Here is a 22,989-nt window from a genome sequence, read left to right on the forward strand (position 1 = left end):
TTAAAAAATGCAGGACTATCAAAGTTAAGTGAAGATCAGCTGAATTCTCTTGAGTTAGAAATTACGCAGGAAGAAATAAAAATAGCATTAAAAAGCACCATGATGGGGAAAAGCCCAGGCCCAGATGGGTATACTGTGAGGTACTATAAAAAATATAGTGAACTGTTAATACCTAAATTGAGGAATTATATGAATGCCCTTGGTGGAGAGATGGAGATGAGGAGAGAATCTTTACAGGCCCATGTGGTACCTATTCAAAAGGAAGGGAAGGATGCTTCTCAGTGTTCTAGCTATAGACCAATCTCACTCTTGAACATAGACACTAAGTTATATGCAAAGGTTTAAGCAAATAGGCTGAAAGATTTAATGCCAGAATGGATCCAGGGAGATCAGGTGGGATTTGTACCAGGGAGGGAAGGTAGAGACAATAGGTTGAGAACTTTGTTGCTTATCCAGAAAGCTAGGAAAGGGAAAACTCCGGCAGTGGTACTTTCAATCGACGCTGAAAAGGCATTCGACAGAGTAGATTGGAGCTTCATGATGGACACTCTGGAGACTCTAGGATTGGGAGTTAGAATGAGAGAGTGGATAAGAAAATTGTATAAAAAGCCCTCCGCAGTTATTTTGGTTAATGGAGAGAGGTCGGAACCTATTGGGATGTCAAATGGAACAAGATAAGGATGCCCACTATCCCCATTGTTGTATGTACTGTCATTGGAACCTTTACTGGCAACAATTAGGAAAAATATGGATATAAAAGGAATACAGATAGGAGGAATTGAACATAAAGTGGCAGCCTTTGCGGACAACCTGCTGTTCTATGTGGGAAATCCTAGGATAACACTCCCAAATCTAATGAAGAGCTTAAAGGATCATGGGGAATTATCAAATTTGAAAATTAACCCAACAAAAACTGAGATCTTAAATGTGAACCTTCCAAATAGTGAAAAAGAAAAGATACAAAAAGAATTCCCTTTTATATGGAAAGATAGAGAGATAAAATATCTAGGGGTTAAACTCACTGCTTCATATACGAATTTGTATAAATCAAATTATATCCCAACTAAACTAAAGGAACTAAAGAAATTGGGAGGAGGTAACCCGTCTTGGATAGGGCGCATAAATCTGATAAAAATGGTAATTGTACCTAAAATCGTATAAAAATTCCAGATGATCCCAATTAAACTTCCGGAGGTTTTTTTTAAGGTAATTAAAAAGATGTTAACAAGATACATATGGAAAAATAAAAAACCTAGAATATCCTATGACTTGTTGAGTAGAAATAAAGAGAAGGGTGGATTGGGAGTGCCAGATTTTAAAAGGTATTATAGAGCAGTAGTTCTAGCAAGAATCTATGACTGGACACACAATCCAGAGGGGAAAAGGTGGGTTAAGATTGAAAACGAATTAAGTGGAGTTAACTTGAGTAAAATCATATGGGTACCAGCCAGGGGTGGACTGACCATTTGGAAACTCGGGCTCTGCCCGAGGGCCCGGGTCAGTAGGGGGCCCCATGAGATGCCCCTGGTACCTTTTTCATAGGCTTTTTTGAGTTTGGGCAAGGACACAGGGGCCCCATGATCCCCTATTGCCCGGGGGCCCCATGAGTTGTCAGTCAGCCCCTGGTACCATGTCAGGGCAGGGCTGTGGAACGGACAGGTAGGCCTAGTGGCAGGGTAAGGCACTGGCTGACGACAACCACCACCAACAGACCGAAGTCCCTCAGGGCGCGGAGTCTAAGTCCCAGGCTGCCCTTCACCAGGGCCCCTGATGGTGGGGATGGACTTGACGCAGCCAGGAAGCAGGTCGCGGCCCCCGAGACACCCCGGCTGCGGTAATGGCCGCCGCCAATGGCGTGTAGCTGGTGAGAATGACAATAGCGTAGTCAGGCAAGCCGAGTCGACAACAACAGGACAAAACAGTACAGAACAGTAGACAGAGAATCACAGGTCATGGGCCGGGTTCAGCAACGGAAGGTCAGATCGAAGGAAAACACAGAGAATGGTCTTAGTCACAAGCCGAGTCAGAATACCAGAAGAGTCACGAGCATATACACAGAGCTGTAGCAAGACAAAGACACAAGACACAAGTGCAAAGAGCATGTGCAGATCACAGGCTTATATGTACTCAGCCACACCCCTCTGGGGGATGGACCTCAGAGGCCTGAAGGCATAAAAGCTTCCCACCATGCTCAGCAGAAATCCAAGATGGATGCCAGCACATGGAGTAACATAACCTCTGGGAAAAGGTAGGACCTTGACATACCAGAACAATATAGAGGATTAAAAGAAACCATGAGTGTTTATACATTAAATGTTTTAAAGGTTTGGGATAAACTGCATAAGTTTATGAAATGGGGGTTTAATTCACAATTAATGTCACTGAGGAACATGGAGTATTTCCCTCCAGGTAGGGAGGAGAGCACAGGAAAATGGTTTAAAAATGAGGACATTCAACTGAGGGATATTATGGAAGGGCAAGAATTGAGAACACTTGAGGAGTTGAAAAAGGATAAAAGGGAACTTTTTATTTAGACGAGTGGAGATATCACCAATTAAAACACTTTGTTGGGAGTCTTCCGAAACCTTTGAGATTGAGAAAGGATTGGAATTTGTTTGAGAGGTTGTTGGAATCACGTGGAGATGGGAAACGGGGCACAGCAAAAGTATATAAAATTCTCACTGAATTAGACACACACACAAAGCCAATGTATATAGTAAATTGGGAAAGGGATTTAGGAATAGAGATAGATGAAGACAAACAGAGAAAAATATATAGACTAACACATGAGAATATAAGCATGAGAAAGGTGGAGGTAAATTATAAGTGTTTAACAAGATGGCACATTGCACCGAATGTTGAATATAAGATGAGTGGGGAGAATACATTCGAGTGTTGGCGGGGGTGTGGAAAGACAGGTACATTATGTCACATATGGTGGGAGTGCCCAAAGATTCAAGGTTTTTGGGAGACAGTGGTTCATTTAATTTGGATAATCTCTGGGATAAAGATAGGATTAGATCCAGAGTTGTGTCTACTACATAGTTCAGAGCTATCAGTGAACAAATACAAAGAATATGGTATTATCTGAATGCAAAGAAAGGGTCTGATACCTACGTTTTGGCATAGTGTAGCGGTGCCCAGAGAAGAGGATTGGATAGAAAGAGTGAACCAGATATGTAAGATGGAGAAACTGTATTATATGCAAGAAGACAAGATGGACATATATTACAGGAGGTGGGGAAAATGGGAAGACTTTGTGCCCAAGGAGAAATATATGAAGCAGTAGAGAGGGACATGTGAAAGTACCCCTTATTTTAGGAAAAAGAGGTAATAGAGAAATGCAGAGTGGGTGGTTTTATTACTGGGGGAAGGTGGTTGTGGGGTGGGTGGGGGTATTAGTTAGGTCGTGGGGGGTAATGAAATAAAGATAGAAAGGGACATATTTGATGGTTTTGTATGTATATGAGAGTAATGAAGAAATATGTATTTTTCATGGAAAATTAATAAATATTTAAATAAAAAAAAAAAACACACTTACAAGTCCAAGCAACAGAGAGCGGAAGCCATCAAGGATAGAGAAGGTTACACTTTAATTCGCAGCTCCTGTAAACCAGATCAGGGAAGGATCCAATGCAACATGTGAGGGAAAACAGTGATCAAAGCTCTGAATTAGTAAAGTGTGATTGGTCACAGCAGGTCACATGGTACCGGCAACAGGGGCCGGTACTCAGAGCTGTCATCGGCCATGTCAGAGGTACACGGCCGGTGACAGATTGCACCGCTGCGCGGCTCTGCAAGAGGGTAAACTGCGCATGTGCGGGAGGACGCCATATGGCGTCCTCTCGGAAAGCTAGTACATTTTTCAGGACGCCAAACGGCTATTGGCCGGGCGTCAAATGGTTAAGTAGTGGTCCAGACATGTAGTATGTACTGGTATCTGTCAGTACTGTCATGGGTTTTTGAGGAACGGGTGGCCGCCGAGTGCCTAACAACCCTTTGTTTCCCACTGACAGCTGAGTGTAAAAAAAAGAAATAAAATTGCCTGCAATTAAAAAATAATAAAAAACAACATGGGGTCCCCCCCTCCATCCATACCAGACCCTTATCTAAGCATGCAGCCAGCAGGTCAGGAACGGGGGGGGGGGGCGAGCGAGCTCCCCCCCCCTCCCGAACCATACCAGGCCACATGCTCTCAACATAGGGGGGTGCTTTTTTTTAGTTGCCGGAAATTTTTTCTTTTACATTCAGCTGTCAGCTGAAACATTAATACATGGTTTTCACTACTAAAATACCACATGACTTGATAAAATAACTCATGTGGTATTTTAGTAGCATTTTCTTAGTGAATTAAAACTTTTTTTTTTTAAATGCTGTGCGGTATCCTACAGCATACTCAGTTGTGGTAAGATACTGCTTAGTGAATTGTGCCCACTGTGAGCAGACACAGACCATTGTGACATGGACTGGAGCATTGTTGAGCCAGACCTGCCAAAACAGATCAGTGGTGTCTGCTAGCTTCTACTCTGGAAGCTTCTGGTTCCTTGCCTTGATATACACCATATTGCAAAAAGTATTGGGACATCCCTCCAAATCATTGGATTCAGGTGTTCCAATCACCTCCATGGCCACAGGTGTATAAAACCAAGCACCTAGGCATGCAGACTGCTTCTGCAAAAACTTGTGAAAGAATGGATTGCTCTCAGGAGCTCAGTGAATTCAAGCGTGGTACCATGATAGGTTGCCACCTGTGCAATAAGTCCATCTGTGATATTTCCTTGCTGCCAAATATTCCAAGTGTAACGGAACCGACCCCAGACTGCGCTTGTGTACTTCCGTTATAATACTGCTTCCCTGTCCGAACACCGACCACAGACACCACAGCTGACCAAACAAAACTAGACGACACCAGTCTGTTTGAACATATAACTCTTTATTTGAAACTCGAATTGGCTTTTTATACACTCAGGGGGCAATCCCCCCTCCCCAGATAATGACACAGGGTGGGGCAATCTACATTTAGCAACAAGAGACACACAGGCATTCAAAGTTCACACCAGCAGACAGTCCCAGCAGGAGGGAAGGCTGCTGGAGACACCCCTCACTAAGCTAATACACATAAACACATACATCCCATAATAGTTTGCTCCCAAGCAAGACACACAATAGAACAATGGGATGCAACCAAATGGTATTAAACAATCAACAACACCCCACCCCAATATTAGGACAGTTCACCCTGTACCCCTAACAGACACAGGGTGGCTTACAGATAATAGGGATATGGGGAGCTGAGACAGGGGTCTTCTCACCTCTCTAAAGTGAGCTGGGTTCCATGGACCCCCCACCCAAAGTGACTCCCATCACACTCTTCTCTCTCCCTTCCTCCCTATCTCTCTCTCTCAATCTCCCCACAGGGGCCCCATGATCCCCTATTTCCCAGGGGCCCCATGAGTTGTCAGTCCACCCCTGTCTGTTCTTACTCTTTCTCTCTTCTCTCTCCCTTCCTCCCTTTCTCCCTCCCCTCTCTCAATCTCCCTCCCCCCTCTCACTCTACCCCCCTCTCTCTCTTCTTGCTCCTTCCTCCCTATATCTCTCTTTCCCCCTCCCCCCCTCTCTCTCTCTCTTCTCTCTCCCTTCCTCCCTATCTCTCTCTCTCCCCCTCTCTCTTCTTACTCTTCCTCTCTTCTCTCTCCCTTCCTCCCTCCCCCTCTCTCTCTCCCTCCTCTCAATCTCCCTTTCACCCCCTCTCTCTCTCTCTCCTCTCTCCCTTCCTCCCTATCTCTCTTTCCCCCCTCTCTCCCTCTCTCCTCCCCGCCTCTCCCCCCTCCTTTCTCTCCCCCTTCCCCCTTTTCTCTCTCACTCTCTCTGTCTCCTCTCTCCCTTCCTCCCTGTCTCCCCCTCTCTCTACTTACTCTTTCTCTCTTCTCTCCCTTCCTCCCTCTTCCTTCCCTCTCTCTCTCCCCTCCCTCACTCTCCCCTCTCTCCCTCTCCCCACCCCTCTCCCCCTCTCCCCACCCCTCTCTCTCTCTTATCTCTTCCTCCCTCCCTATCACTCTCTCTCCCCCTTTCCTCCCTCTCCCTCTCTCCCCCCCCCTCTTTCTTCTTACTCTTTCTCTCTTTTCTCTCCCTCTCCTTTCTCAATCTCCCTCCCTCCCCCCCTCTCTCCCTCTTCCTCCCTAAATCTCTCTCTCCCCCTCCTTTCTCTCCCCTCCCCCCCCCTCTCTTCTCTCTCCCTTCCTACCAATCTCTCTCTCTCTCTCCCCTCTCTTCTTACTCGTTCTCTCTTCTCTCTCCCTCCTCCCTCTCTCCCTCCCCCCTCTCTCTCCCCCTCTCAATCTCCCTCTCCCCCTCTCTCCCTCCCTCCCCCCTCTCTCTCTCCTCTCTCCCTTCCTCCCTAACTCTCTCTCCCCCCTCTCTCCTCCTCCTTTCTCTCCCCCTTCCCCCCATTCTCTATCACTCTCTCTGTCTCCTCTCTCCCTTCCCCCCTGTCTGTAAGGGACCACCTGGCAGCACCTCTAGCAATCCACTGATAGGGCCTCCCCAGAGCGCGGAGTCTAAGTTCCGGAGCACTTGTTCACCAGGGCCCCTGATGATGGGGATGGACTTGGAGCGCTCCGAGACCAGGTCGCAGCTACTGGATATCCCTACCGGTGGTAGAGGAGTCTGCCAGAGGCTCCCGCAGGGTGAGAGTCTGATGTGAGGGGACCAGGGGGTCTTAGAGGGATGGATGGATGGAGGAGCGAGAGCTAAGTCAAACAAGCCGAGTCGGTAGCCGGGGGGTCGGTGCGGTACAAAACAGTAGGCAAAGAATGGTCGGGTCACACGCCAGGTCAGTAACATGAGATCAGATCTAAAGGGGAACATCCAGGAGTGAAGTCAGACAAGCCAAGGGGTCAGGATAGGAGAAGGCAGCAAGGTCAGACAATCCGGATCAATAGTATTCACAACACAGGTATCAGATAACAGGAATCGCAGAAAGACCATTCGGCAACAAGTGTCTGTGCAGGGCTGGTTTAAGTAGCCCGCCCTGCACCTGACAGGCGCAGCCTAGGTCCTAGTGCCCGCCCAGTACTGTCATAGACGACGGGTGCGCCTGGGTCCTAGTGCCGTGCTGCCTGCATGTCTTGACAGACACTTACGCATGTGTAGACCCATGCGTCGCGATGGTTTCTGACACTGTCTCTCTCCCTCTCTCCCACTCTCGATTCTTACTCTTTCTCTCTTCTCTCTCCCTTCCTCCCTCTCCCCCTTCCCCCATCTCTCTCTCCCCTCCCTCTCTCTCCCCCTTTCCTCCCTCTCCCTCTCTCTCCCCCTCTCTCTTCCTACTCTTTCTTCTCCCTCGCTTCCTCCCTCTCTCTTCTCCCTCTCTCCCCCCTTCAATCTCCCTCTCCCCCCTCTCTCTCCCCACCCCTCTCTCTCCTCTCTCCCTATCTCTGTCTCTCTCCCCCTCTCTCCCCCTTTCCTCTCTCTCCCTTCCCCCATCTCTCTCTCCCCTCCCTCTCTCTCCCCCCTCCCCACCCCTCTCTCTCTCTTATCTCTCCCTTCCTCCCTATCTCTCTCCCCCTTTCCTCCCTCTCCCTCTCTCTCCCCCTCTCTCTCCTCTCTCCCTATCTCCGTCTCTCTCCCCCTCTCTCCCCCTTTCCTCTCTCTCTCCCCCTCCCTCCATCTCTTCTTACTCTTTCTCTCTCTCCCCCCCCCCTCTCCTCCTTTTCTCTCCCTCATCTCTCTCTCACTCTCTCCCCCCCTTTCTTCCTTCTTACTCTCTCTCCCTCTCTCCCTCTCTCCCTCTCTCCCTCTCTCTCTCTCTCTCTCTCTCGTATTTCTCCCTTCCTCCTTATCTCTCTCTCCCTCTCTTCTCCCTTTCCCCCCTCTCTCTCACTTTTTACTCTCTCTCTTCTCTCTCCCTCCCTATTTCTCTCTCCCTCTCTCTTCTTACACTCTCTCTCTCCTCTCCCTCCCTCCCTCTCTCTCTTTCTCTCTCCCTTCCTCCCTATCTCTCTCTTTCTTACTCTCTCTGTGACATGAGTCACTTTGGGTAGGGGGCCCATGGAACTTAGCTTACTTTGGAGAGGTGGGGATACCCCTGTCTCAGCTCCCCGTATCCCTCTTATGTGTAAGTCACCCTGTGCCTGTTAGTGGTACAAGGTGATCTGTTCTAATATTGTGTAGACATGTCTAGGAGATAGGTGGGGTGGGGGGTTGTGGATTGTTTGGTGTTATGTGGTTGCATCCCATTGTTACTGTGACATTATGCAGGGAGGGGGGATTTGTCCCTTGAGTGTATATATCTTGTATCTGTGTTAAAATAAACTAGTCTTGTATGGTAAGCTTTGGTGTCTGTTGTCGGTATTAGGACGGGGAAGCGGTATTCTAACGGAAGTACTGAAGCGCAGTCTGGGGTCGGTTCCGTTACACTCTCTCTATCTCTTCTCTCTCCCTTCCTCCCTATCTCTCTCTCTCTCACTCTTCCTCTCTCTTTCCCTATCTCCCCGCTCCCTCTCTCCCCCTGTCTCTCTCTCTCCGCCACTCTCTTTCCCCTTTCTATCCCTCTCACTCTCTCCCTTCTCTCTCTCCCCCCTCCCTTTCCCACTCTTTCCCTCTCCTCCTCTCTCTGCCTCTCCCTCTATCACACTCTTTCTCCCTCTCCCCCCTCTCTCTCTCCCCCTCCCCTCTCCCTCTCTCTTTCCCTCCTCCCTCTTCCCCCCTCTCACTCTCTTTCTCCCTCTCTCACTCTTTTTCTCCCTCTCTCTCCCCCTCTCCACCCCCTCTCTCTCCCTCTCCCTCTCTCTCCTTTCTCTCCCCTCTCTCTTTCCTTATATCAACCCTCCCTCTCCCCCTCTCTCTCCCTGCCTCTCTCTCCCCCCTGTAATGGAACCGGACCCCGTCTGCACTTGGGTATTTCCGTTATGCTACCGCTTTCCTGTCCGAACACCGACCATGGACACCACCGCTGACCATACAAGACTATACAACACCGGTCTTTAAGTAAAACCAGGAAACAGACTACTTTATTTTAACACAGATACAAGATATATACATTCAAGGGAACAATTCCCCCCTCCCTGATTAATGACACAGGGCTGGGCAAACCACATCTAGCAACAAGAGACACATCAGCAGACACCCCCCACCAAGCCAATACACAAACACATACATCCCATAATAGTTTGCTGCCAAGCAAGACACACAATAGAACAATGGGATGCAACCACATGGCATTAAACAATGAACAGCCCCCCACCCAATATTAGGACATTTCACCCTGTACCACTAACAGGCACAGAGTGATTTACACATAAGAGGTGAGACAGGGGTCTCCCCACCTCTCCAAAGTGAGCTGTGTTCTATGGGCCCCCCACCCAAAGTGACTCCCATCACACCCCCTCTTTCCCCTTCTCTTTCTCCCTCTCTCTCCCCCTCTCTCATCCTCTCTTTCTCCCTCCCTCCTCTCTCTCTCTGTCTCCCTCTCTCCCCCTCTCTCTCTCCCTCCTCCCTCTCCCCCCTCTCTCTCTCTCCTCCCCCCTCTCTCTTTTCTCTCTCCCTCTCGTTCTCCTCTCCCCCCCTCTCTTTCCCTATCTCCCCCTCCCCCCTCTCCCCCCTCTTTCTCTCTCTCTCTTCCTCCCTCTCTTTACCCCCCCCTCTCTCTCTCTCTCCCATCCTCCCTATCTCCCCCCCCTTCCTCTCTCCCTATCTCTCCCCCCTCTCCCCCCTCTCTTCCTCTCTCTCCCACCTCCCTCTCTCCCCTCTCTCTTTCCCTATCTTCCCCCTCCCTCTCTCACCCTCTTTCTCCATCTCTCCTCCTCTCCCTCCCCCCCTCTCTCCCTCTCTGCCCCCTCCCTCTCGTTACCTCTCCCTTCTTCCCTATCTCCCCCACTCCCCCCTCTATCTCTCTTCCTCTCTCCCTATCGCGCTCACTCTCTCCCCCTCCCCCTCTCTCTCTCCTCCCTCTATCTTCCTCTCTACCCCCTCTCTTTCTCTTTTACTCTCTCTCTCTCTCTCTATCTCCCCCTCCCTCCCCCCTCTCTCTCCCTCTTTTACCTCTTCCCCTCCCTTCTTCCCTATCTCCCCCATTCCCCCTGCCCCCCTCTCTCTTCCTCTCTCCCTATCTCTCCCCCTCTCTTTCTGTCTCCCCCCCCCCCATCACTCTCTCCCCCTCCCTCTCTCTCCTCCTCCCTCTATCTCACTCTCTACCCCCTCTCTCTTTTACTATCTCTCTCTCTCTCTCTCTCTCTCCCCCTCCCTCCCCTCTCTCTCCCTCTCCTTTTCACTCTTATTTTTATCTCCCTTCCTCCCTATCTCTCTTTCTTCCTCTCTGCCCCCCCTTCTATCTCTCTTCCTCTCCCCCTTCTCTCTCTCTCTTCCTCTCCCCCTTCTCTCTCTCTCTTCCTCCCCCCTCTTTCTCCCTCTCCCCCCCCCCTCGCCCTCTTTCCCCCCTCTTCCTCTTTCTCTCCCCCTCCCTCTCCCCTCTTTCTCTTTCTCTCCCCTCCCTCTCTGTCCCTTTCCCTCTCTCTCCCCCACTCTCTCTCTCTCCCTCTCCCTCTATGCCCCTCTCTCTCTCCCTCCTGCCTCTCCCCCCTACCTCACTCTCCTTCTCTCACTCTCTTTCTCTCTCTCTTTCTCCCTCTCTCTCCCTCCCTCTCCCCCTCCTCCCTAAAAGAAACCTGGATATCAGGATTGGTTATATCTATTATTCCACAATGGGGATACCACCACTATTGCTAAACCGGATTCGTACCTGCTGATTGGCCGTATTGCTGTATCTTATATTTTGAAGGCTTATTGTCCCCTTGGGGTCGCTACATGAAGGTGAAGGGTCAATCCAGCCTGTGACGGATCCCATATTTTTACACCTGTATCACCTGTATTACCGTGGAATTTTTCACTTTATTCAGCTGCTTGAAGATTTAACATGGGGGCATTTGTTGTTTATTGTTGCTATATTTTTTTGGTGGCACATAATTTGTGGCATTTTGTGGCTTAGTAGGGGTTTTTTTATGCATTTTGCAGGACATTGTGTTATTTATTTTGTGGCACTTTCTATGTGTTTGTGTTAACACAAATAAATCCCAATTAGGGATTTGAGCACATGATCTATAATTGTTAATTTTGGTCACTTACCACAATTTTGAAACACATTTATGTGGAAGGACTTTGTGTGGTCCGAAAGTCTTGTCTTGAGTCGGGTTTTTGATCCCAAAAGTCTCACCGTATATTTCTATAGATATTATTCATTCAGTCTTTTTTCACAGCACTTTTGCAGGCATAATTTATGCCATTTATTTATCATTCTTTTTAGTTGTGATTTATGTCACTTTTTTCCCTTTATGAAGGGACACATGTACATTGTCTCATCATTTTCTTTAGTGTTTGATGTTTATTTATCCTTTATATATATATGTATATATTTTTGCATATTATCACATGATATTGTCCTTTTTTGATGTGTATATCTCATATATTAGAATTTATTTGAGATATAATATTCATGCATTAATCATGCCATTTGAGTGTATTTAGGTACTGTGTACAGAAGTGCAACACCATTTTTTCTTTATGTTTGCAGCTGAATGGCATTCCTGCAAAGAAAACAGCAATGGTTAACAATAAAACAGTAACTCAATAAAACAACTTTTTTACTGAAATATGTGCCAAAAAATATTATAAAATTTGTATCCCGAAGCATAGGGGCTATCCACCCTCTGGCCACCCCAGGCCCCCATGCTTCGACATACAGTCAGGTCCATAAATATTGGGACATCGACACAATTATAACATTTTTGGCTCTATACACCACCACAATGGATTTGAAATGAAATGAAACAATATGTGCTTTAACTGCAGACTGTCAGCTTTAATTTGAGGGTATTTACATCCAAATCAGGTGAACACTGTAGGAATTAAAACAGTTTGCATATGTGCCTCCCACTTGTTAAGAGACCAAAAGTAATGGGACAATTGGCTTCTCAGCTGTTCCATGTGTTATTCCCTCATTATCCCAATTGAGCAGATAAAAGGTTCAGAGTTCATTTCAAGTGTGCTATTTGCATTTGGAATCTGTTGCTGTCAACTCTCAAGAGTACCTGACTGTATATGTTCTTTTTTTAACTGCGGATTAAAAATCTCATCCAACAGCACTGCAAACACCTACTTATGTATATTCTGAGAGCAAGACCCTGTTGCTGTCAGATTAAACAAGATCAGGGGGTGGGGAAGGGGAGGGGCATGAACATGGCACTCATGAACAACTCCTGAACCTGCTGATGATGGTGCTCACCTAATCCCGTTTGTGTCTGCCCTTGTATGCAACTGGCCATTTGGTTGCAAGGAGTCCTGGAGGTGAAGGGTCTTGTGTGGTTGGCGGCCCCAGTGGTCAAAGTGAGGTGTGTGGATGAACAGTGCAGGTGAAGCGGCCTTGCTGCCAGAGGAGGGACTCGAAAGGAGTTTGAGAGGACCGGGAGGACCTGAATGAGAGGTCAGGTGACCAGACGGTGAGGTCTGGGAGCTGAGAGCCGGAGCCAAGTGGATGGAGACCCGCTGCACCGTCACACCTTTCCCCAGTGGACCACAAGCTAGTGTCACTGGGCTGCGGTGACAGAGGCTCTGAGGGGCACGGAGAGTGAACGGGGAACATGTGGGGTGTGAGCAGAGAGAGCTCCATGGAAGAAAAGTAGTCCCTGGGGAGAAAGACCATCAGGCCTGGGACCCCCTTTCAACGCTAAACACTAAAAGAAAGCCAGCCCAACCCGTGAAGTAAAGATTTCTTGAAGGTGGCAGTAGATACAGCACACAGAAGAGGGTGAGTTGCCGGGGGAGGCGTTAAAACCCAAAAAAACTGAGCCCTGTATGGTACTGTGAAGGCAGTGTGGCAAAAAGAAATATAGTGGTGTTTTGGTTGGTCCTAGAGGCCAAGAGGTGGATGGGACAGTATATTAAGGACTCAGACCGAAAAATACAGAACTGCATTTAACAACATAGTTTCCTGCAAGCCATAATCCCCTAGATCTGTCAAAGGAGGAGGAGGGAAAACCCCCCAGTTGAATCCAAATACAAGTACAATAAAAAAAATACATGCCTCTGCAAGAGAAAAGTTCGGACGAGGTAACTATTGAAAGTCAAGGAGAAGAGAGTATCTTGGGAGGTTAGGGGAGACTGTCCTTAGAAACATCCAAAGGAGACCAGCTGAAAGAGATCTCAAAGACGGAGAGAGAGAGGGGGAAAAGAAACACGGTGGAAAAAGTAGTTTTAGTAGAAGTAAAGTCGAAAATGCCCACAAAAGCAGGAATAGCTGAGATGTTGTGATGGGAATTACTTTGGGTGGGGGGCCCATGGAACCCAGCTTACTTTGGAGAGGTGGGGAGACCCCTGTCTCAGCTCCCCATATCGCTTTTATGTGTAAGTCACCCTGTGTCTGTTAGGGGTACAGGGTGATCTGTCCTAATATTGTGTAGACATGTATAGGAGATAGATGGGGTGGGGGTTGTAGATTGTTAGGTGTTATGTGATTGCATCCCATTGTTCTATTGTGTGTCTTGCTTGGGAGCAAACTATTATGGGATGTATGTGTTTGTGGTTTGGCTTATTGCTGGTGTCTGCTGATGTGTTTCTTGTTGCTAGATTTGGTTTGCCCCACCCTGTGTCCTGTGTAAGGAGGGGAGAATTGTTCCCTTGAATGTATATACCCTGTTCCAAATTATTATGCAAATGATATTTTTCTCATTTACCTACATAATTGATGTAAATAACAGTCAGCATAATTCTCATGTTATCAACTATTAAGAGTACAATTCAAATTTTATTGAACAAACCTCCTAATGATAATAGTATTTTTTTAAAACATAAAAAACTTACAATGCACTGTTCCAAATTATTACGCACAGTAAGTTTCAAAACACTTTATAGGTTGAAAAGAACTGAAAATTGTCATTTGTTGTGTTTGCAGCATATTTACTGAAATCAAAAGCTATTTCAATCAAACTTTTAACAACATTTTAACTTTGTAAACATTTTAACAGGTCACGTTACATTTTAACATAGGACCCCTTATTTGATAGCAGCTTCACAAGTCTTGCATACATTGAACTTGAGTTTTTGGACAGTTTCTGCTTGAATTTGTTTGCAAGATGTCAGAATAGCCTCCCAGAGCTGCTGTTTGGATGTAAACTGCCTCCCACCCTCATAGATCTTTTGCTTGAGGATGGTCCAAAGGTTCTCAATAGGATTGAGGTCAGGGGAGGATGGAGGCCACACCATGACTTTCTCTCCTTTTATCCCCATAGCAGCCATTGATACAGAGGTATTCTTTGCAGCATGAGATGGTGCATTGTCATGTATGAGGATGATTTTATTACGGAAAGCATAGTTCTTCCTTCTGTAGCAGGAAAGAAAGTGGTCAGTCATAAACTCCACATACTTTGCCTTCGGGGACCCTAAAGGGGCCGACCAGCTCTGTTCCCATGATTCCAGCCCAAAACATGACTCCACCACCACCTTGCTGATGTCGCAGCCTTGTTGGAACAGGGTGGCCATCCACCAACCATCCACTACTCCATCCATCTGGACCATCCAGGGTTGCACGGCACTCATCAGTGAACAGGACTGTTTGAAAATGAGTCTTCATGTATTTTTCTGCCCAATGCAGCCGTTTCTGCTTGTGAGCATTGGTTAGTGGTGGCCGAATAGAAGGTTTATGCACAGTTGCAAGACTCTGGAGTCCGTGGGACTCCAAGGCACCAGCAGCTTCAAATATCTGTTTGCTGCTATGTAATAGTATTTTAGCAGCTGCTCTCTTGATTTGATGCATGGGGCAGTGTTATGAACAGCTTTGTACGTCAGTGTTAATAATTTGAATTTTATGCGTTGGGCAGTCGGAAGCCAGTGGAGGGATTGGCAGGGGGGGTGGCGGATATGGAGCGGTTAGTAAGGTGGATAAGTCTGGCCGCAGAATTCAGAATAGACTGAAGCGGGGATAGCCTGTGTTGAGGTAGCCCGGCGAGGAGGGAGTTACAGTAGTCAAGTCATGATATAATAAGGGAGTGAAGGAGTTGCTTTGTAGTTTCTGGAGTTAGGAACGTGCGTATTTTGGAGATGTTGCGGAGGTGGAGTCTGCATGAATTTGTCAGCAATTGGACCTGGGGCTGAAAAGACAGATAGGAGTCTAGAATGACACCCAGTACTCTGGCTTGCGGGGTGGGACTGATGGTGGTGTTGTTGGTCATGATGGAGAGGTCAGGGGGGGACGTGGGCCGGGGAGAAAACTAGGAGCTCAGTTTTGGAGAGGTTTAATTTGAGGAAGTGGAGTGACATCCAGTCTGATATGTCGTTTAGAAAGCTAGTGATTCAGGCAGAGACTGAAGGGGTGGTAGTTGAAGCCGTGGGAGTGTATCAGTTGACCAAGGGAGGAGGTGTAGATGGAGAAGCGAAGGGGCCCGAGGACAGAACCTTGGGCGACCCCAACAGAGAGGGGGAGTGAGGGGGAGGTGGCAGCGTTAAAGGTAACACTGAAGGTGCGTTGTGATAGATAGGAAGAGAGCCAGGAGAGAGGGGAGTCTCTGAGGCCAAAAGAGTATAGTTTTTTGAGGAGGAGGGGGTGATTAACCGCGTCAAAAGCCGCAGAGGTTGAGGAGTAGTAGCACTGAGTAGTGGCCATTAGCTTTGGCGGTTAGCAGCTCCTTGGTGAGTTTGAGTAGGGCGGTTTTGGTGGAGTGTAGGGGATCAAGGAGGTTGTTGTCGGTGAGGTGGGAGCTTAGGCGATTATAGGCTAGGCACTTGAGGAGTTTGGATGTAAATGGCAGTAGGGAGATGGGTCTAAGGTTGTTTAGGTTGGTGGAATCCAGAGAGAGTTTTTTTAAGTATGGGAGTGATGTGCGCGTGCTTCAGAGGGGAGGGGAATGCGCCAGTAGAGAGGGAGAGATTAAAGATGTGGGTGAGGGAGCGTAGGATGGAGGAGGAGGGTGATCGTAGGAGTTGTGTGGGGACAGGGTCAAGGAGGCAGGTGGTAAGGTGAGCTTCAGAGAAGACCTTAGTGACCTCTTCAGTGGTAGCATGGTCAAAGGAGTGAAGTGTTGAGGGGGTTTTAGTGTGAGGAATGTTGGGCGGGGTGGAGGACTGGGCAGTGGCGAGGTTGAAGGAGAGGAGTGTTGAGGGGGTTTTTCATGTGAGGGATGCTAGGTGGGGCATAAGTCTGAGCAGTGGTGATGTCCCTGCGAATTGCGTCAATCTTGCTTTGGAAGTGGTTAGCAATCTCGTGGGCGGTGAGTGAGGTACTGGGTGGAGGTGGGGGCGGAGAGAGCAGGGAGTTGAAAGTGGAGAAGAGCCGGTGAGGACTGGAGGAGAGGGTATTGATGAGGGTTAAAAAGTAGGCTTGCTTGGCAGCGTGGAGGGAGGAAGTGTAGGTGAGGAAGGCGGATTTATATCAGGTGAACGCTTGTTGGGATCTGGTTTTGCGCCATAGTCGCTCTAGCACACGACTGCATCGCTTGAGATTTTTGGTATGGTCATTCTGCCAGGGTTGAAGCGGTCGGGGTCTAATGTTTCATGTGGTTAGGGGTGCTAAGGAGTCAAGAGCGGCTGACAGCGAGTTGTTATAAACAGTAGTGGCCAGTACAGGGCAGGACAGGGGAAGGATACTGTCGTAAAGTTGGTCAGCTGCAGAGTGGAAGGGGGCAGGGTCCAGGTTGCGGAGGTTTTGGCTGGTGATGGTTTAACGTTTGGAGGGGTCGGTGTAAGAGGACGAGGAGACGGAGAAGGTGATGAGGTTGTGATCAGAGAGGGGAAAAGGGGTGTTTGTGAGGTTGTGGGGGGTGCAGAGATGAGAGAAAACAAGGTCCACAGTGTTCCCGTCGGAGTGGGTGGTGAACTGTATGCACCGTGCGAGTGCAAAAGAAGAGGTTAGGTGGAGGAGTTGGGATGTGGCCGGGTTATTGATGTTGATAGGGATGTTGAAGTGTCTAAGGATGATGGTAGGCAGCTCAGAGGAGAGAAAGAAGGGTAACCAGGCGGAGAAGTCATCGAGGAAGCGGGACATGGGCCTAGGAGGCTGATAGATTACTGCAATCCTCAGGGGGATTGGAGAGAATAGTCGGATGTAGTGGGCCTCAAAGGAGGAGAAGGATAGAGAGGGAGGGTTTGGGAGGACTTGGAAGGTGCTCTGTGGTGACAGGAGCATACCAACCCCACCACCTTTTCGACCGCTGGGTCTGGGTGAGTGGGTCCAGGTGAGACCTCCATAGAAGAGTGCCGCAGGGGAGGTAGAGTCAGTGGTTTGGATCCATGTTTCAGTGATCGCCAGGAGGTTGAGGGAGCGGGAGACAAAGAGGTCGTGGATAGCGGTAAGTTTGTTGCAAACCAAACGGGCGTTCAGCAGTACACACGAAAACAGAGGGGAGGTTTTGGGGAGCAGGGGGACCAGTATTAGGTTGAGGGGGTTGCAGCAGTTCATGGAAGTAGGTGGGTACCTTGTGGATGAGTGAGGTGGTGGAGGACCAGGGTTTGGGGAGATGTCCCCCATGGTTAGGAGAAGAAGAAGGGTAGGAAAGGTGGCATGGGAGCGGGATGTACAAGAGCGTGTGGTTCTACCATTGGTGGCGTTCGGGTCAGTGGGAGAGTGGAGTAACAGGAGGAGGTGGTGAGAGCCATAGAGGGGGGATGGAAGCAGTGAGGGCGTGATATATAGTTGTTTGGGAGGAGCAGGGGGATAGAGAGAAGAGATTTTGGGGCCGGAGGAGAAGAGAATGAGGAGGAGGAGTACAGGTGGCATCTCGTAGTTGTAACTTTCCGTGACAAGAGTTTTCGTGCTTAGGATCAGCATGGGTAGAGTTCAGTTCGGTCAGTTGTGGTCAAGGGTAGTCAAGTTACAAGTTCCAGTTTGTGTCAGTCCCAGGTTGAGGTGTGAGGTTTGGCTTGAGGAGATGCGGGGTGGACGTCAGCAGTGGAAGTATTTCCGGGGGCTTCGGGTCAGAGCAGTTTCATTAAGTTGCCAAGTCCAAGCATATCTGCGGGGGGAGTGTAGGGTCAGAGTCAGCGAAACAGGAGCATGATCTGATATGGTCACTGAACCAATATCCGCTTCACAAATGTGGCCTAAATGGTATTGATCAAGGTAAATTAGGTCAATCTGTGAGTAAGAGTTATGAACATGGGAGAAATAGCTGTAGTCCTTGTCAGAAGGATGGGCCACCCTTCAGCTATCCACTAGATGAAGATCCTGCAAACACGTCCGAAAATGTTTAAGAGCTTTAAAGGAAAAGGTCGACTTCCCAGATGAGGTATCCAAATGAGTATCTGGGGGGAGATTAAAATCTCCACCCAACAAGAGGGGGCTCTCCTTAAAAGTTAGGAGTTTCTTCAATGTTTTGGAAAGAAAGTCAATGGTCCTCGTGTTAGGGGCGTACAAATTAGCGAACGTATAGACCTCACCATTAATGGTATCCTTAAGGAACAGAAATCTACCCTCCGGGTTTGCCAGCTGAGCGACAGTTTAACGGAACCGACCCCAGACTGCACTTGGGTACTTCCGTTAGAATGCCGCTTCCCCGTCCGAACACCGACAACAGACACCACAGCTGACCATACAAGACTAGACGACACCAGTCTGTCTGAACATGGAACTGTTTATTTGAAACTCGAACTGGCTTTTTATACACTCAGGGGACAATCACCCCTCCCTGCATAATGAAAGAGGGCGGGGCAATCTACACTTAGCAACAAGAGACACACAGGTATTTAAACTTCACACCAGCAGACAGTCCCATCAGGAGGGAGACACCCCCCCACTAAGCTAATATACATAAACAAACACATCCCATAATATTTTGCTCCCAAGCAAGACACACAATAGAACAATGGGATGCAACCACATGGCAATAAACAATCTACAACCCCCACCCCACCTATACATGTCTACACAATATTAGGACAGATCACCCTGTACCCCTAACATGCACAGGGTGACTTACACATAAGAGGGATATGGGGAGCTGAGACAGGGGTCTCCCCACCTCTCCAAAGTGAGCTGGGTTCCAGGGGCCCCCCACCCAGAGTAACTCCCATCACAGCATAAATTACATTTTTAAGTTTCTGACTACCTATCCCATTTGTGAAGGATCTGGACCACCAGGACAATGGAATTACCTGCAAAATGACCCCATTTTGGAAAGCAAATACCCCAACGTATATTCTTTGAGGTATAATGAATATTTTGAAAGTTTCATTTTTTTTCCCCACAAGTTTTTGAGAAATGTGGAAAGAAAGTAAAAACATTATATATTTTTTTTTACACAAATTTGTCAATTTACAAGATATTTCTAAAACCACAGCATTGATATAGGAAGAATTACACCCCAAAATACATTCTGTTCCTCCTGTGTATGGTTCCATGGGCCCCCACCCAAAGTGACTCCCGTCACATATCTCCCCTTTCGGCAGGAGACTAACACAGGAGGAAACCCCAAACAGGTTGACTCTGAAGTTAGTCTGCACTTCCAGTCCCCCATTGCCAGCACCCACACAGTATCCCAAGTAAATTGTCCCACACAAAGCATTACTCACCCAGCCAACCTCTGCCTCTCTTGTAGAACATACCCGCCGCTGGGGAGAAGTACAGACTGGTCCTTCTCCCTGAAGTCCTCTCAGCCGCTGGAGAGAAGACAGGGTGGCTGGGCTGGCACCATCATGCTGTTGTGGATCTGGGCCGATTGCCCAGCATCTCTGGGGTATCCAGGTGGTGACTGTAGTTGCTAGGCAGAGGCCAGAGTGCTCAGTCCTGTTGCCAGCACTTCTGCTGGGGACCCCACATCTGCTCCGGCTAACCGTGGGGGAGGGAGGCCAGCTTCCTACACTCCCAGACTGTGGATCTGCTGCTGGGATGACATTCCTCTGTCACTGTTCCCCTGGTGCACAGATCCTGTCTTGTGAGGGAAGACAGTTTCCTCCACTCTGGCTGACTGTGGTGGAGGGAGGACAACAAGCTCCTCTCCCTTCTCCCCCTGGGCCTCTGAAACTACTTCAGGAGTTAGGCAGAGATCCTGGACCCTCTGTCCAGTTGTCAGCACTTCAGCTGGAGAAGTTTCTTTTACCTCCAAAGATGCTGCTGGCAGGAAATCCCATGTCCCTGTCAGTGGTGTAGGAGAAAGGCCAGCCGCCTCTTCTCTCAGGGAGACTGAAGCTGCTGTTGGTTCTGGATAGAGCTCAGCAATGTTTGGCCCTGTTGCCAGCTCTTCTGCTGGAGGCTCACCAGGTTGTTTTTCATCTGCAGAGAAGTTTATCAAATCCCCAGTCTCTGGAATGGCTAAATGTCCAGGGCACAGGCTGGTGGCCCTTGGGCCCAGTGCCAGCACTTTGGCAGGTGACTCATCACCCATAACATCCTCCAGTGAAAAATCGATTAGATCCATACATTCTGGGATCTGTAATTGGAGGGATAAGCCGACTGCTCCGTCTTCCATACCCTCATCCAGCTGTTGGACAGACACATTCTTCCATCCAAGCTCGTCCCGTGTAGAAACAGGATCGTCTAGATAAGCCAGCACTTGTTGCATCTGCCATAACACCTCAGTTTTCATAGCTTCAGGTGGTATCTGTATCTCTCCTCTTTTCTTATCCAAACCTTGGATCCCGGTGGAGGTTTGGATGTCCCAGACTGCAGGTGACTCATCACCCATAACATCCTCCAGTGAAAAATCTATTAGATCCATACATTCTGGGATCTGTAATTGGAGGGATGATCCAACTGCTCCATCTTCCATACCCTCATCCAGCTGTTGGACAGACGCATTCCTCCATCCAAGCTCCTCCAGTGCAGAAACAGGATCGTCTAGATAAGCACTTGCTGCATCCGCCATAAGACATTTGTATGCATAGCTGCGGGTGGTATCTGTATCTCTCCTCTCCTGCTATCTCAACCTTGGATCCCAGTGGAGGTTTGGATGTTCCAGACTGCAGGAAGCATCCCACTGCTGCCACCAATGTAACGGAACCAATCCAGACTGCGCTTGAGTACTTCCGTTAGAATACCGCTTCCCCGTCCGAACACCAACAACAGACACCACAGCCGACCACACAAGACTAGACGACACCAGTCTGTCTGAACATGGAACTCTTTATTTTAAACTCAAATGGGCTTTTTAAACAATACACACTAAGACTGATCACATGATCATATGCAAAAGCAGCTATATACAGAAATAGACAACACTCTAAACAGTAAGTTAATTAGGTTAGCTAGCTGGGTGATCTAAACAAAAGGTGAATGGGAATTCACACCTAGACAATGGTTTGATGAATTAGGATCTCACTACAGAACAGATAATCCGGCTCCTACACTGGAGTAGAGGAGAGGCCAGCGTTATCAGCTCTTTCAATTCACATGTCTAGTTCAGAATCAACAACCAGGAATATTATTCATGTGGCTGATAAATATTACTGTCCCATCTGAAGTAATTCCAACCGCATTCTCAGCGTCCATTAGTCACCTTGTGCCCCTAAACACAGGGTGACTTGCACATAAGAGGGATATGGGGAGCTAAGACAGGGGTCTCCCGACCTCTGCAAAGTAAGCTGGGTTCCATGAGCCCTCATCCCAAAGTGACTCCTGTCATAGCCAGTTTATATTTTTGAGGGGAAAGCTACAAGGATTGTAATATACACTAGCTAATATCTATGGTCCAAACAAAACTCTGGAGATATTCCTGGAAGGTGTACTAGGGAAACTTTCTGAATTTAAAAAAGGTGGCCTGGTTGTGGCAGGAGACTTAAATATGTGTCTGGATCCTCAGATGGATGCGTCTTCAGGTACGTGGAGAGAGGGGAGTAGGATATCCAAATTGTTGAAGAGATTATTATATAAGTGTAAACTGAGCAATACCTGGAGAGTAAAACATCCAGGTGAAAGAGATTACACTCTCCTGTACATGGTTCGTACTCAAGATTGGATTATATACAGATCGAAGATAAACTATTGGAGTCGCTGGTGAGTACCTATATAGAGGTTATGTCCATCTCTGATCATGCTCTTGCCATGATGAGACTACGGATAGGAAGGAACCAGGACAAAATAAATATGTGGAGACTAAATGAGATGCTTCTACAGGACCCAGGAATAAAGGCTAAGGCAGGAAATTGAGTAATTTTTTGAGTGTAATGAGACCGAGGAGGTCTCGGTGGCCACAATTTAGGAGGCACATAAAGCATATATCAGGGGTATATTAATCTCGACAGGGGTGGAAAAAAAGAAAGAACAAGGGGAAAAAATAAAGAGGGTGATGGAGTAGCTGTATAAATTAGAACACTTACATAAAGAGAAGATAGGTACAGATGTCTATCAGACGTTGACCCTTAAAAGAGAAGAAGTAAAAGAGCTTATGGAAAAGGAGTCAAGAAAGATATTCAACAGGGTCTCCAAAGAAAGATATCAGTGGGGGAATAGACCTGGAAAATATTTAATGAGGAAACTTAAGGAAAAGAAATCTAAAAATTTGACAGAAAGAATTAAAGATGGTAAAGGAGAAATGGTGTACACTATCACTAATATCGCTAATAGGTTCCATAATAGTAGGTTGTACGATATGAGCCCTAGAAATCAAAAAGAAATGGAGGATGAAAAGAAGAAAAATAGGCAGAAATATTTAAAAGAAGCAGAGTTGCCAAAATTAGCACAAGAAAAATTAGAGGCCTTAGAGAGACCAATTACTCCTAAGGAAATTACCCTGGCTTTAAAAAAATACGGCCGCAGGAAAGAGTATTGGCACGGATGGATGCACTGTGGGATATTTTAAAAAGTTTAAAGATCTCCTTGTTCCTAAAATATGTGGTTATTTGAATGCAATAGGGGAGGGACTGGAAATGAGGGAGGAGTCCTTGCAGGCACAACAATCATACTTAAAGAAGGGAAAGTGTGCCAGTTATAGGCCCATATCCTTACTAAACATTGACACCAAATTTTATGCCAAGATACTCGCAACCAGAATGAAGGAGCTGATGCCGGATTGGATA

The sequence above is a fragment of the Staurois parvus genome, unplaced genomic scaffold (assembly GCF_062004578.1).
Source record: "Staurois parvus isolate SC_StPar_1 unplaced genomic scaffold, SC_StPar_1.0 ptg000502l, whole genome shotgun sequence".
Taxonomy (NCBI): Eukaryota; Metazoa; Chordata; class Amphibia; order Anura; family Ranidae; genus Staurois; species Staurois parvus.